A 14,272-nucleotide genomic window follows, 5' to 3' on the forward strand; every position below is an offset into this window, starting at 1 on the left:
AGAGCAAAGGTTCACAGGTTCATCTAAGATCTATCATATGAGTGCGAAGCAGACGATGAACACTGAAGAACTTGGAAACCCTAGAACGGATCTACGGAGGAAAAAGTGAAGAACTCACCGGAGCCGAGGAAGAAACAGAAGGTCGCCGCGATGCTCTGGTACAATCAGGGTGATGCAGCGGCCAAGGTTGGAGCAGAGGTCGTCGACGATGGCGGAGCTCCAAAGCTGGACGACACGGGGAAGACGAAGCAGAAGGGCATGAAGGGGAAAAAGAAATGACCCTTCGGTCCTATTTATAAGCCAAGGGACATGTGCCAGGCGCGAAAATCAAGGGACCGTGGGTTTGGAAACGAAGTTGTCGCCTCAATTGTCGCAGGCCTATTAAAAGGTTCATGGATAAGGTTCTTTATAACAGGTGACGTCACGCCGGTTTGCAACGACCAGAGAAGATGACATCATGGCGGTTCAACAAAACTACAAGAAGATGTTGAAGATGAAGATTTTTGCTAAGGATTGACATGAACCTGTTCAAATCAATCTGGGGCCTAATGTTGGGGATATCACTACTGGGCGTAAACCGGCCTATCTGGGCCGGGTTAACTTCGTCAGTAGTTAACTATGTTAAAGCCCAAGAAGGCAGATGAGGGCTCAAGGCCCATAGCCGGTTCAAGGCATGTAGCCGTAAACCGGCGTTGGTATGTAACTTGTATTATAAGTTAGGAATAAATAGAGACCGAACCGGACACATTTATGAGCCGGTATTGGGACTCTGTGAACCGACGGGTGTCACCCGTGTATATATGGGGGCGACCCGGCGGCAGTTCAAGGACAACAGACAACAACTCGAGACTTAGGCGAAGCTTGTTTGCTCCCTAGTCATCGAAACCCCATCAATTCCATCACAACTAGACATAGGCTTTTACCTTCATCGAAGGGGCCGAACTAGTATAAACTCTCTTGCGTCCCTGTGCCCGCTTTAACCCCTTCAAGCTAACCCGTCGCGATGGCTCCACGACTAAGTCCTTTCACGAGGACATCTGCCATGACAAAACCACGACAGACTGCCATCCTCTAGCTGCGCCGCCACCTCTGGCTACGTTCTTGTGGAGGCGCACGGCGGTCAGCGCCGCCACCGCTGGCGACGTTTGTGTGGAGACGCACGGCGGTCAGCTTCTCCCACGGTACGCGCATTCTAGACTGAGGCCCCGTTCATGTCGGTGTAGCACTGAATGTTAGCTGATAGACGCTATTAATCTCACTGTTTGCCGAAGTAGTTTACTATCAATATGATCTTCTTAAGAAGCTTCCTTGCCCTGTTCTGCACTCAATCTATTTAGCTGAGATGGCATGCCAAGGCTGATTAGTTGTTAAAATATCCTGCCATATATTTATTGTGACGTAGATTGCCATGGTCTAGTAGCCAATCTGTTAGCTGAAATAGCTCTACACCGTTTTATACTTGATCTTTGTTGCTGCGATGGTCTTCGATAGTTCGATGGCTGTGTGCTCGGCCTCATTGACTACTGAAATAGCCTGCCATAATTTGGCACTCAAATCTGTTTCCTGAATTAGCTTTACATATATTTCGTTACTTAGATCTGCTCGTCCAAATATCTTGCCATAGCTTTAGACATCGACCTAGGTATTTTTTTCTGGACTTCATAAAAAAGCATATATGTTTTTCCTGTAATATCTAGTAGAAGAACTAATTTGTATGTCTAATAGATGGACAGGACTTGGATAACTTCTGCTCGAAGATTCTCTGCTGCATATGTCGAGGGGGTTGAAAACTTCATGAACTTTATCAGAGCTGAGTACGGTGGTCCGAAATCAGATGTGCTCTGCCCGTGTAGCAGTTGTATGAATTCAGTTACAAGACCCCAGTCAACTGTGCAAAATTGCCTACACTTGTATGGGATGTCGGTCACATATACTAGGTGGGTTCATCATGGTGAAGCTGTGAACGTCAATGTTATTGACTACGTGGAAGCCGCAAATCACCATCTTGATCTGCCTGATGCTCAGGTGAAGAGGAGGAGGAGGAGGTGGTGGCGGAGCCAGTGACTTTGACCAACATTGAAACAATGCTACGAAATGCTCGTGCATTCCGTGAATTTTCACCTGCAGAAGAAAAACGATGGGCCCGCATGTTGGAACAATGCAACGTTGCTGTCACCCTAGGAAATAAGCTGTCAGTATTCTCAGCTATGGTCACCTTTCTTCAGGTGAAGACATCTGAGCGGATGACCAACAAATCATTTGATGTGATGTTGGCTGCTTTCCGCGAATCTTTCCCAGATGCGTCTGAGCTGCCACACACCTATAGTAAAATGAAGAATTTCCTTCGTGCAGTTGGAATTGGATATGATATGATCCATGTTTATAAGAATAATTTTGTTCTGTTCCGGAAGGATTATGCCAACTTAATTGAATGCCCGAAATGCAAATCATCAAGATGGAAAGATGGCGATGCTGTGAAGAGGATTCCTCATAATGTTCTGAGACATTTTCCAATTACACCAAGATTGCAGAGGTTGTTTCATGATGCTGAAACAAGAGAGGATGTACTATGGCATTCTAGGAACCAGGAGTACAGAGATCAGAATGTAATGAGCCATCCATCTCATGGTAGTGAGTGGAAAAGCTTCAATGATAAACACAAAGAGTTTGCTGCTGACCCGAGAAACATTAGACTTGGCTTAGCTTCAGATGGATTTAACCCATTTGGCCACCAGAGCGCCACATATAGCATGTGTCCAGTGCTTGTTATCCCTTACAACATGCCTCCAAATGTCTGCACCAAAGAATCAAACTACATGATGGCCTTGCTTATCCCAGGTCCAAAAAGTCCTGGAAAGGATTTTGATTTGTTCATGGAGCCTCTTGTGGAGGAACTTCAACAGCTATGGAAGGGTGTTCTCACTCGAGACCTATATAGCAGCCCACCAGCTGATTTCTTTCTGTGTGCTGTTATAATTTGGTGCATCCATGATTATCCGGCTTTGGGCACTATGTCAGGGCGAATGACACATGGTTACAATGCATGTGTTCGCTGTGACAGGAATCCGCTGTCATACGCAATACTTAGCAAGATCTGTTACATTGGACACCGTCGTTTCCTTGCTAAGGACAAGCCACATCCTAGAAAATACCGAAGACATGTGTTCAATGCAAAGCATGAAAACCGTGATGCGCCAAAGAGGCTCACCGCCGATGAGTTTCAAGTGGAATTAGAGAAGGTCAGGCATATTACACCAGGAAACCATCCTGGTAATGGTAGCAGGAAAAGGAAGCATGGCAGGGTAGAAGAGAGATTATTGTTTACCCGCAGGTCCACTTTGTGGTACTTGGAGTATTGGAAAGATTTGGATCTAAGGCATAATCTTGATGTGATGCACATCGAGAAAAATATATGTGACAACATTATTGGCACACTTCTTAATATTGAAGGCAAGACGAAACATACCTTAAAATCTAGGATTGATTTGACACACCTGGGTATCAGAAAGGATTTGCAGGTGCAAGATGAAGGTAAACCACGGGATATGGCACCAGCTATGTATGTCTTGGACAAGGTAAAAAGAAAAGAATTCTGCGAGGTCCTGTCACGTGTGAGATTCCCACATGGATTTGCTTCCAACCCTGAAAGGAGAGTCAGTGCAGATGGAAACAAGGTACAAGGGTTGAAAACTCATGACTGCCACGTCCTACTTCAAAGGGTTTTACCTGTTATCCTTAGAGGATTGGGCCACCCTGACTTATACAAAGCAGTTGCAGAGTTGGGACAATTCTTCAGGGAACTCTGCAGTAGGAATATCAGGATAGATGCTTTGGAGCGTCTTAGAGACAAGATACCAACTATCCTATGCGACCTTGAGAAGATATATCCTCTAGCCTTCTTTGATGTGATGGTGCATTTGGCTGTTCATCTACCTGATGAGGCACTACTTAGAGGTCCAGTACAGTATGGCTGGATGTACCCTATTGAAAGGCGGCTAGGCACTTTCAAGGGCTATGTTAGGAACAGAGCTAGACCCGAGGGTTCCATTGCAGAGGCCTACATTGCTACAGAAGCATTGACATTCTGCTCAAAATACATTGAAACAACTGATCAGCTTAGCAAAGAGGTGGGTGAAGACAATCCCGGGCTCAATGTTTTCGATTATTCTATTCGAGTTACAGGGAAGAGTCGGCAAGAGGACAAACCTAAAGATTTGGACAAAATGGTTTGGTATGTGTTGAATAACTGTCCTGAGATACTACATTATATCAAGTAAGTGCAGTACTGTAGCTTATACATCGTAATCTACTAAACTTGCAGCACATTCTTATATATTTAGATGTTTGACACGATCACTATGTTGTGCAGCATCTACAAAGAGGAGTTACTGCCGTAAAATCCAAGAAACATTGACAAACTGGTTATGGCAGGATTTGCGAAATGGTTCAAGAACCATGTAAGCTTTTGACGTGCACTATTAGTTTTTTTAATATATTGAGTACATAAGATGATCAGCTTGTCTATTTTCTAACCATAGGTTAAGAAGATACGGGAGGATGGGCAGGCAGTTGATGATGCCCTTTACTCACTAACAATGGGTCCTGATACTCGGGTAAGACATTATGAATCTTGCGTTGTTGGAGATGTGCGCTACAACACCCTTGCATGAGACGAAGGCAGGAAGACACAAAACAGTGCCATTGAGCACGGATACGTATGACAAAGAGACAACTGAAATGTATGCTAACATAACAGACATTATTCAGTTGCAGTTTATCTCCAGTTGTGCTGTCGTTGGTATAACCTGTTTTCCAGGATCGCAAAACCCAGAGCTGATGATTATTTCAAATCCATCAATGTCAAGGTGGCGTACCAGACCAACGAGCCTTTTATTTTGGCAAATCAAGAAACACAGATATTTTTCTTGGAAGACACATTTGCACGTAGTGATGACTTGAGAGTATTGCAAAGGTTTGAGCAGAGGAATTCGTTTAATGAAGTTGCACAACAAGATGATGCTTACACTGCTCCTGATGTACAATATAACACAGATGTTCCTAATATCTTTGAGAACCATCACGTCAATGACGCCGGCGAAAAGATTGCATGTCATGCTGTGGACATACAAGAGTTGATCAAGAAGAAGCCAACATTCGAGGACGTTGAGGACGAAGAAGAAGATGACACCGTGGGGAATTACGATTCAGACTGATACACATGGCGAAGATATTGACGCTGCTGCTGCGGATGATGATTACATTGCTTTTATCGTATTTGCCTGTTAGAAGACGTTTTTTATCTACTATGTGAAATTGTGTTTGCTATGACAACTGAAACCTGATGAACATGTTGTTTAGTATTTTGCTGTGAGAACATCACTTGTTATGTATGCTGATTTGTGTTTGGTGATTGTATGACAACTAAAACATGATGACATTGTTGTTTAGTTGTACTCATATTTGGCTGTGAAACTTGAATTTGATGACATAGTTTGCTGTTGGACTGCAATTTGCTCGACGTCTTTGAATGAGAACAAAGCTGACTCGACAGGGCCTCTGCTATTTATTTATTTATTTATATGAGAAAAAGGAGATACCCCCTGATTTCTGTTAATAGAAATCATTAGATGTTCACAACACTACGCTCAGCCTGCTACACAGGTTTCATTCATTACTAGTTTCAGCAAAGTGCTCATGTCATAGCCACTGAATACATTACGAGTGCTACATACACTGCAAATAAAGAGACAATCATCCTACAGAGCACATCGATTTTGCCCATTATCTTCACAAGCTCTTTCATCTCCTCATTGTTGTCAAGGCCGTTCAGCAGCTGTTGCTTGGCCATGATCAGAGGAACTGCATCTTTAACCTTCTGCTCTGCATCTTCCTCTTCTGCCATTCCTTCAGTTACTTGTCCAACACCCCAACCTGCTGGTATTGGGATTCCTCGGCTAACCAAATAATCAGCGTAGTTGCATTCCCCCACATCAGCAACTTCCCAGAAATACAAATCACACGAATCTTCCCTTTTCTGCACGAATCAAATTGGTAGATCATCAACCAAACTATTAAAAAAATCAGCAACTAAAAGCAGCAGAACAACACTTAAACATATTATTACCCCATGATTCGGGCATTTGTAGAAGACTCGGCCAGGGTTGCGAATTGTGGTTGAGACGCGACGGATGACTCTGCGTGATTTTCAGCAGTGGCACCACAACAATTGCAGCGGGTTGCGAGGCAGCGGGTTGCGATGAGCAATCGGCTGCGGTGCGCGTGCCGGCGAGGGTGTGATGAGACCCACAGGCGATGGTACGGGTTGCGACTTGGCGCATGTCTGGTTGTTGCCTGCTGAAGAGCAGGTGGAAGAGCAGCCAGCGGACATGGTTGCTGCGGCCAGAGCTTCTGATGCTAGGCAAAGTAAGTAGAGAAGAGGAGAAGCAAACGTTGGATATGTCAGTTTCATTACTTGCAGAGTAGCATAGCACCATATATAGTCATAGTCTAGGTTTGGATTCGAACCAGCTACAGGAGCACGTCTTTCTTTTTTCTAAAACTCGGCAACATCTCATTACTGGTACACTAGCTTGTTCTGTACGCCTTCCCAAGTCTTTGATTTTCTTTCCCTTTTTTTGCGAGGAAGGAAGGAGGACAAAATTGAGAGTTCCTGGGACTCAAACCCAAGACCTCTCGGTTGAAAACCAAGGGTGCTAGTCACTTATGTGGCGAACGTTCCCTGTGAGGAGGACGGCAGACGAACGCATTTTCCTCGCAGTTTTCTTCCTATATATAAAAAAGTATGCTACTTGGTGTCCTCTTAGTCAACAAAACGATTGTGCCAACCTTGACCGTTGGATTGACATTCAACGGTTCTCGCGTTTCTTCAGTCTCTTCTTCCTCGAGCCGCCAAAGCCAAACCAGCGCCGGCGGGATCGCCTGCTCCCACCTCCCACGGCTGGCTTTGATCTGCCCCGGCTCCTGTTCGTTCCCGTCCGAGGCCTCACCATCGCCCTCCGCCTTGGTTCGCTCACCGCGGCGCCGCCCTCCGGTGTTGTCAACATGGTCAACAACCGAGAGGAATAAGGAGATGACTGTATATGGTGAGGATGACAGTAGGGACCCAGCAGCGCGCGCATTAATTTTGTTTTTTCGGGACGGAGAAGGGTATCAACTGGGTTGTGCGGGACCCGTGGCCCGTCTAGCCCAGGCTTCTATTTCATGTGTTTAGCACATGGCCAGCCCAGTTTGTTTTTTCCTTTCTGAAAATTGCTAGCCAGCTATTTTGTTTTTTGCAGAATAACCAACATAGGTCTACTTGCTTTTCTACGCCCTGCTGGGCCGGAAATCTTTCAAGACGAGGAGGGATGCATTTTGCCCAGAAAATGGGCTATAAGTAATAAGAAATGGGCTATAAGTAATAATAAATGGGCTGTAAAATGAAAAAATTCAGCAAATAGACAATTAGTTGCAAAATACTGTTTTCTTTCGGATTTTGATATTTTAAATTTCATTGTTTTTGTGCGGGTAAAATTTCATTGAATTTAAATTAAGGTATATTTAGATTTAAAATTAATTTGAATCTGGCTAGAAATTTCGGGCTGTATGCTATTTGGGACAGATTTGGAGGCTGACTTGTGGGTCTACTAGGTTGACGTGTACTTTGGCTTTGTCAACTTAGTCCACAAATGATTTTAGCAGCAGTGACCGTTGTATGTTAATCCAACGGTCGTGCTGCTTCTTCAATATCTGATCTTCTTGCTCCAGCCGCCCAAACCAGCTCCGGTGGGACTGCCTGCTCCCGCCTCCCGTGGCCGGCTATGCTGCCGCACAGGCCGCACCGCCCCACCCTACTTCATTGTTGGCCAGGCCATTCCTCTACTCACCCACACCTCCTGTTATTTTCCGGCGACGGCAGCCGGACCAGTAAACCCTCGTACTCCCCACCGCGTGGGCAACCATTGCCGAGTCTTCCCCGGCCTATGTCGTTCCCTTCCTAGGCCTTGCCGTCGTCCACCGCCATGGTGCTCTCGGCGCGGCCTGGTCAACTTGGTCAACGAACGACATCCATCAGCCATGGACTGTACGCGCAAAATAATGATTCCTCCACCTGACAGATGGGACCCATCAGAAGGGCCTCTGTATTTCGCGAAAAAACGTTCCCCCCGCTGACATATCGGACCCACCATCTATATCTTCGCATGCAAGGAAGTGCCTCCTTATTACGCACAAAAAATGAATAACCCCTGCTAGCTGGGACACACCATAGTGGGAGGATGACTTGTGGGCCAACAAAGTTGACGGGGACGGAGGGCTTTGTCAACTTCGTCAATATGAACGATTCTAGCTCCAGTGACCGTACGATGTCCATCCAACGGCTGTAGTGCTTCTTCAACCTCTGGTCTTCTTGCTCCAGCCGCCCAAAGCAGCGCCGGTCGTGCCGCATGCTCCTGCCTCCCGTGGCCGGCTGTGCTGCCGCGGAGGCCTCACCGCCCCCTACTATTCCCATCGCTGGCCAGGCCCTGCGGCGACGGCAGCCTCACACCGTAGCCGAACCAGTGAACCCTCGTACTCCTCTCCGCGCGGGCTTCCACTGCCGCGTCTTCCCTGGCTCCGTGTCGTCCCCTTCCTTGGCCTCGCCGTCATCCACCGCTGTGGTGCTCTCCGCGCGGCGTGGTCAACGTGGTCAAGGAATAACTTCCATCGGAAGAGTACTGTACGTGGAGAGGCTGACAGCTGGGTCCACGGCTACAGCCCATTTTTTTGTGATTTGCCAAGTAAGTCGCTTTGTCAGGCCTGTTGGGCTGCAAATCTTTCAAGACGAGGAGAGCTTTCATTCGACTGGCCGAGAAAATAGCCCATCAGTAATGAGAAATGGGTTGTACATTTTTAAAACACATCAAACCGGCAATTAGTTTCAAATATCTTTTTTTTCATTTCAAGATTTTAAATTACATTAATTTTTATGCATGGAGAATTTGTTGGATTTTATATTGATATACATTTATTTTTAAAATCAGTTTGAATGTGAGTCGAAATTTCGGGATTAAAAATAGTTCGGACCGCACCGAAATATGCAAAATTTCGCATAATTTTTTAACCGTGGCCACAATTTGGGCTGTAATGCTAACAAAAAGAATATGGGCTCCAAAAAAACATTAAGAATTAGCAAATGGGCTGAAATTATTAGAAATAATGGCAGATGGGTGTATGCTATTTTCCGCCCTGGTGCTCTCGGCGCGGCCTGGTCAACATGGTCAACGACCGACATGCATCTGAAGTGGACTGTACGTGGAGAGGCCGACAGCTGGGTCCACGGTCGCACGCAAGGAAATGCCTCCCTATTACGCGCAAAATAATGATTCCTCCACCTGACATCAGGGACCCACCGAAAGGGCCTCTGTATTTCACGAAAAAAACATTACCACCGCTGACAGCTCGGACCCACCAGCTATATCTTCGCACGCAAGGAAGTGTCTCCTTATTACGCACAAAAAAATGAATACTCCCCCTGTTAGCTGGGACCCAGTATAGTGGCAGGATGACTTGTGGGCCTACTAAGTTGACGGGGACAGAGGGCTCTGTCAACTTAGTCAATATGCACGATTCTAGCTCCAGTGACCGTACGATGTCCATCCAACGGCCGTAGTGCTTCTTCAACCTCTAGTCTTCTTGCTCCAGCCGCCCAAACCAGCGCCGGTCATGCCTTGTGCTCCTGCCTCCCGTGGCCGGCTGCGATGCGGCGGAGGCCTCACCGCACCCTACTACTCCCACCGCTGGCCAGGCCATCCCTCTACTCACCCACACCCTATGTTACTCTGCGGCGACGGTAGCCTCACACCGCAGCAAACCAGTGCCCTCATACTCCTCTACGCGTGGGCATCCACTGCCGCAACTTCCCCGGCTCCGCGTCGTCCCCTTCCTAGGCCTCGCCATCGTCCACCGCCCTGGTGCTCTCGGTGCGGCGTGGTCAATGTGGTGAAGGAACGGCATCCATCGGACGTGGACTGTACGTGGAGAGCCTGGCAGCTGGGTCCACGGCCGTAGCAAGGAAGTGCCTCCTTATTACGTGCAAAATAATTATTCCTCCACCTGACAGCGGGGACCCACCGGACGGGCCACCTTATTTCTCCCCCCTAACTGCTGGGACCCACCAGCTACATCTTCACACGCAAGGAAGTGCCTGACAGTCGGGACCCACCTGGTCGAAGCGTACGTAGCGTTGTCATTCTGGTCGCGAACGTGTACGTACATATATACTGGTGGATGTAGAGGCACGCACGTGTCGTAGTAGAGGCGGCCAGGGTGCAAGAAAGAAAATACGGCCACGTATGTGTACATACGGGCGGGGTCTCAAACGCCTACTCGCGCATACGTACGGCGAGGGCTCGTTGACATGGTTGGGTCGGAACGGAGAAACCGCGTCGTCGTCGTGTTCTTGGGGAGGCAACAGAATGCGTCGTGTTCATGGGGAGGCAACAGAATGCGTCGTGTTCATGGGGAGGCAACAGAACACGTGGGAGCCAACCCGCTGGGTGGGAACGGAATGCGTGGCCGTGTTCATCGGGAGGGCTTGGACGGAACAGGCGATGGAAACGAGGCCTGGCGTACCGCACAATGGAGGAAACAGACCTCCTATGTTCGGAACAGGGTCCTGTTGATCATGAGGGGTCTGGCGTACCGCAAAACGAAGGAAACGGACCTCCTACGGTCGAAACGGGGGTCCTGTTGATTGGGAGGGGTGTGGCGTACCGCAAAATGGACGAAACAGACTTGTGTTGGAGCGCTACGGTCGAAACGGGGGTCCTGTTCATCAGGAGGGGTGTGGCGTACCACAAAACAGGACTCCACGGGATACTGTTCATCTCCACCGTCGACCCCCTCCAGCCTCCACGAGCTACTGTTCATCCACCGTCGACCTCCTCCAGCCTCCACCTGCGACTGTTCATCCACGGGCTCCTGTTCATCCAGCCTCCACCGCGCGCTACTCCACCGGCTACTGTTCAACCAGCCCTCTCCACGGGCTCCTGTTCAACCACCCCTCCATGGGCTACTGTTCATCCTGCCCTCCACCGTCTACTGTTCATCCTGCCCTCCACGGGGTGGTCCTGTTCATCCAGCCCTCCACGGGGTCCTGTTCATCCAGCCCCAACCGGCTCGATCGATCGGGGTCTTGTTCATCCAGAGGCAACACCACGGGGTCCTGTTCATCCACCCCAACCGGGAACTGTTCATCCAACCCCCCCGCAACGCTCACTGTCATCCAGAGGCAACATCGATCGGCTTTAGTTAGCAGCAGTAGCGAAGGAATCGCTCGATCGGGTTCAGTTAACAGCCATCGATCGATCGCTCGGGTTCAGTAACGCGTAGCCTGTAGTGCAATCGCTCGGGTTCAGTTAGAGCCCAACGCCTCGCTTGGGTTCAGTTAGAGCCAACGCCTCGCACACACGCGCGTATGTGTACGAGAGAAACACGCATCGCTCGGCCCCGACCTCCCACCGTAACCGGGAACTCCCTGAAATTTTCCTCCCCCTCACTTCTACCACGGTTTTTTCCGTCATGGACGGCCCAAAGAATGTCATGCAGCTGCGTCTCCGGCCCGCCCAGGACGAAAAGCCCATTTTCTGTCATGATTTTTTGTCATAGAAGTAGGAACCCACCACATCTATGATGATACCGGGTTTTGTCACAATTATCGTCATAGAAGTGTCATATGTATGACAGAAAAAAATTTCGTTCGACCCAAAATGTCACGGATGTGTCTTTTTTTGTAGTGAAGTGATCCTGAAACTACTTACGTTCAAGCATAACACAAGACCGTGTTCACTTCCCGGACTCCGCCGAAAAGAGACCATCATGGCTACACACACCGTCGATTCATTTTAATTAAGTTAAGTGTCAAGTTCTCTACAACCGGATATTAATAAATTCCCATCTGCCACATAACCGCGGGCACGGCTCTCAAAAGTTTATACCCTGTAGGGGTGTCCCAACTTAGCCCATCACAAGCTCTCGCGGTCAACAAAGGATATTCCTTCTCCCGAGAAGACTCGATCAGTCTCGGAATCCCGGTTACAAGACATTTTGACAATGGTAAAACAAGACCAGCAAAGCCACCCGATGTGCCGACAATCCCGATATGAGTCACATGTATCTCGTTCTCAGGGCAACACCGAATGAGACAAGCTATGAGTAAAACCAGACCTCGAGGTGGCCCCGCAGGCGGCTCGGTTCGGACCAACACTTAGAGAAGCACTGGCCCGCGGGGGTTTAAAATAAAGATGACCCTCGGGAGCGCGACTCTCAAGGGAAAAGTAGGTGGTGGTGAGGCAAATGGTAAAACCAAGGTTGGGCCTTGCTGGAGGAGTTTTATTCAAAGAGAACTGTCAAGGGGTTCCCATAACACCCAACCGCGTAAGGAACACAAAAATCAAGGAACATAATACTGGTATGATGGAAACTAGGGCGGCAAGAGTGGAACAAAATACCAGGCATAAGGCCGATCCTTCCGCCCTTTACCAAGTATATATATGCAATAATTAAAATAAGAGATATTGTGATATCCCAACATATCCATGTTCCAACATGGAACAAACTTTAGCTTCACCTGCAACTAACAACGCTATAAGAGGGGCTGAGCAAAAGTGGTAACTTACCCAAACAATAGTTTGCTAGGAAGGAGGGTTAGAGGCTTGACAAGGCAATATGGGAGGCATGATATAACAAGTGGTAGGTGGCGCGACATAGCGATAGAGCGAACAACTAGCAAGCAAAGATAGAAGTGATATCGAGGGTATGGTCATCCTGCCTGAGATCCCGCAAGGAAGAAGAATGAGTCCATGAAGAAGACAAACGGACGAAGTCGAACGAATCCTCACAAACGCGATGTTATCGGAACGAACCCGAAGAAGCAACACCGGAAAGAAGCAAACAATCATGGTAAACAACCATCACATAATCATGGCATGATGCACAACCAAGTATGATGCATGTCCGGTTTAATGAGGCATGGCATGGCAAAGTGCACAAGCAAAAGTACAAGTTAAGTGGAGCTCAATATGCAACGAGTTGCATATTGACGGAACACCACAACAATTATTCAGTTCTCTCCCATTTAAGTACTCAACAATATTAAATGTTGGTTAGCATGGCAAGGGGTTAAGCATAATAAAACTACTTAACTAGGCAAGTTTAAATGAGGCCGGAACAACAAACAACAAGTCCGGAGAATCCCCATATGCAAATTATGGATTTGGTACTATTCTGCCCTAAACCATATTTTAGAGTTGTTTAACATACAAGATGAAAGAACCATGTTAATCTAGGAATTTTTCTACCCCATTTACATATAAAGTTTATTAAATTTGGAGCTACGGTTATTTAGTTATGAAATAAAGCATTTTAGCATGGCAATAGGCAAATTTAAACAAACAGCAATTTCACCATTTTAAACATGGGTGAAAGTGGCATATTATGAAACTAGACAAAAATCTAAGAATTTTACATATATAAAACATTTCAATCCGATGCATGGTTGTGGAATTATTAAATGCATGATCATGAAGGGGTTTACTGTAAATCTGCCAACTCTGGATAACTAGATAAATCGCTGAAAGAAAAAAAACAGAAGAGGGCCGAAACTGGCTGGCCCAACAGGAGGGAAAAAAGAGGAGGGGCGCTCGGGTGTGGCCTCACCCAGGCCAAGGCCCAAGCTGATGGAGAGGCCAAGTGGGTCGGCTCTCTTGTTGGATAGGGTCGACGCAGACCCGGTGTGGTCAACGCACGCACACGCTCGTACCTGGATGGACGCGAAGTAGGGCGGGTTCATCCTGCTCGTGCACGGGCGAAGCAGAGGGGCGAGCAAGGCGCTGGTGGCTGGGAGCAGAGCTCCGGCGAGCGGGATGAAGGGGCAGCGAGGACTTGGTTGTCCGGATCCATCGGACCGAGACGAGGCAAGGGGCGCCATGGATGTGGGCGATGCTGCTCCTTCCTGTTCAACAGGGAAGGGGAGAGCAGGGGTGGTCAGAGAGGGCAAAAGAGAGAGAGAGAAGGGGACGCGCGACGGCGGGGTCTCACCGGCGAGGTCCGGCGTGGGACGATGCGGACGAAAGGCCATGTGGGCTGGGAGTGGCTGGGCTGTGGTCGACAGAAGGCGGACTTGGCGCGAGCTTCCGGCGACGAGGCGTGAAGCAGGGAGTCGACGAGGAGGCATCGGGCGTGTAACACGGGCGACTGCTCGCTGGTCTTGCGCGGTCACTGGAGATGGGCTGGC

The sequence above is a fragment of the Triticum urartu genome, chromosome 6A (assembly GCF_056163025.1).
Source record: "Triticum urartu cultivar PI428250 chromosome 6A, HENAU_Tu73, whole genome shotgun sequence".
Classification (NCBI taxonomy): Eukaryota; Viridiplantae; Streptophyta; class Magnoliopsida; order Poales; family Poaceae; genus Triticum; species Triticum urartu.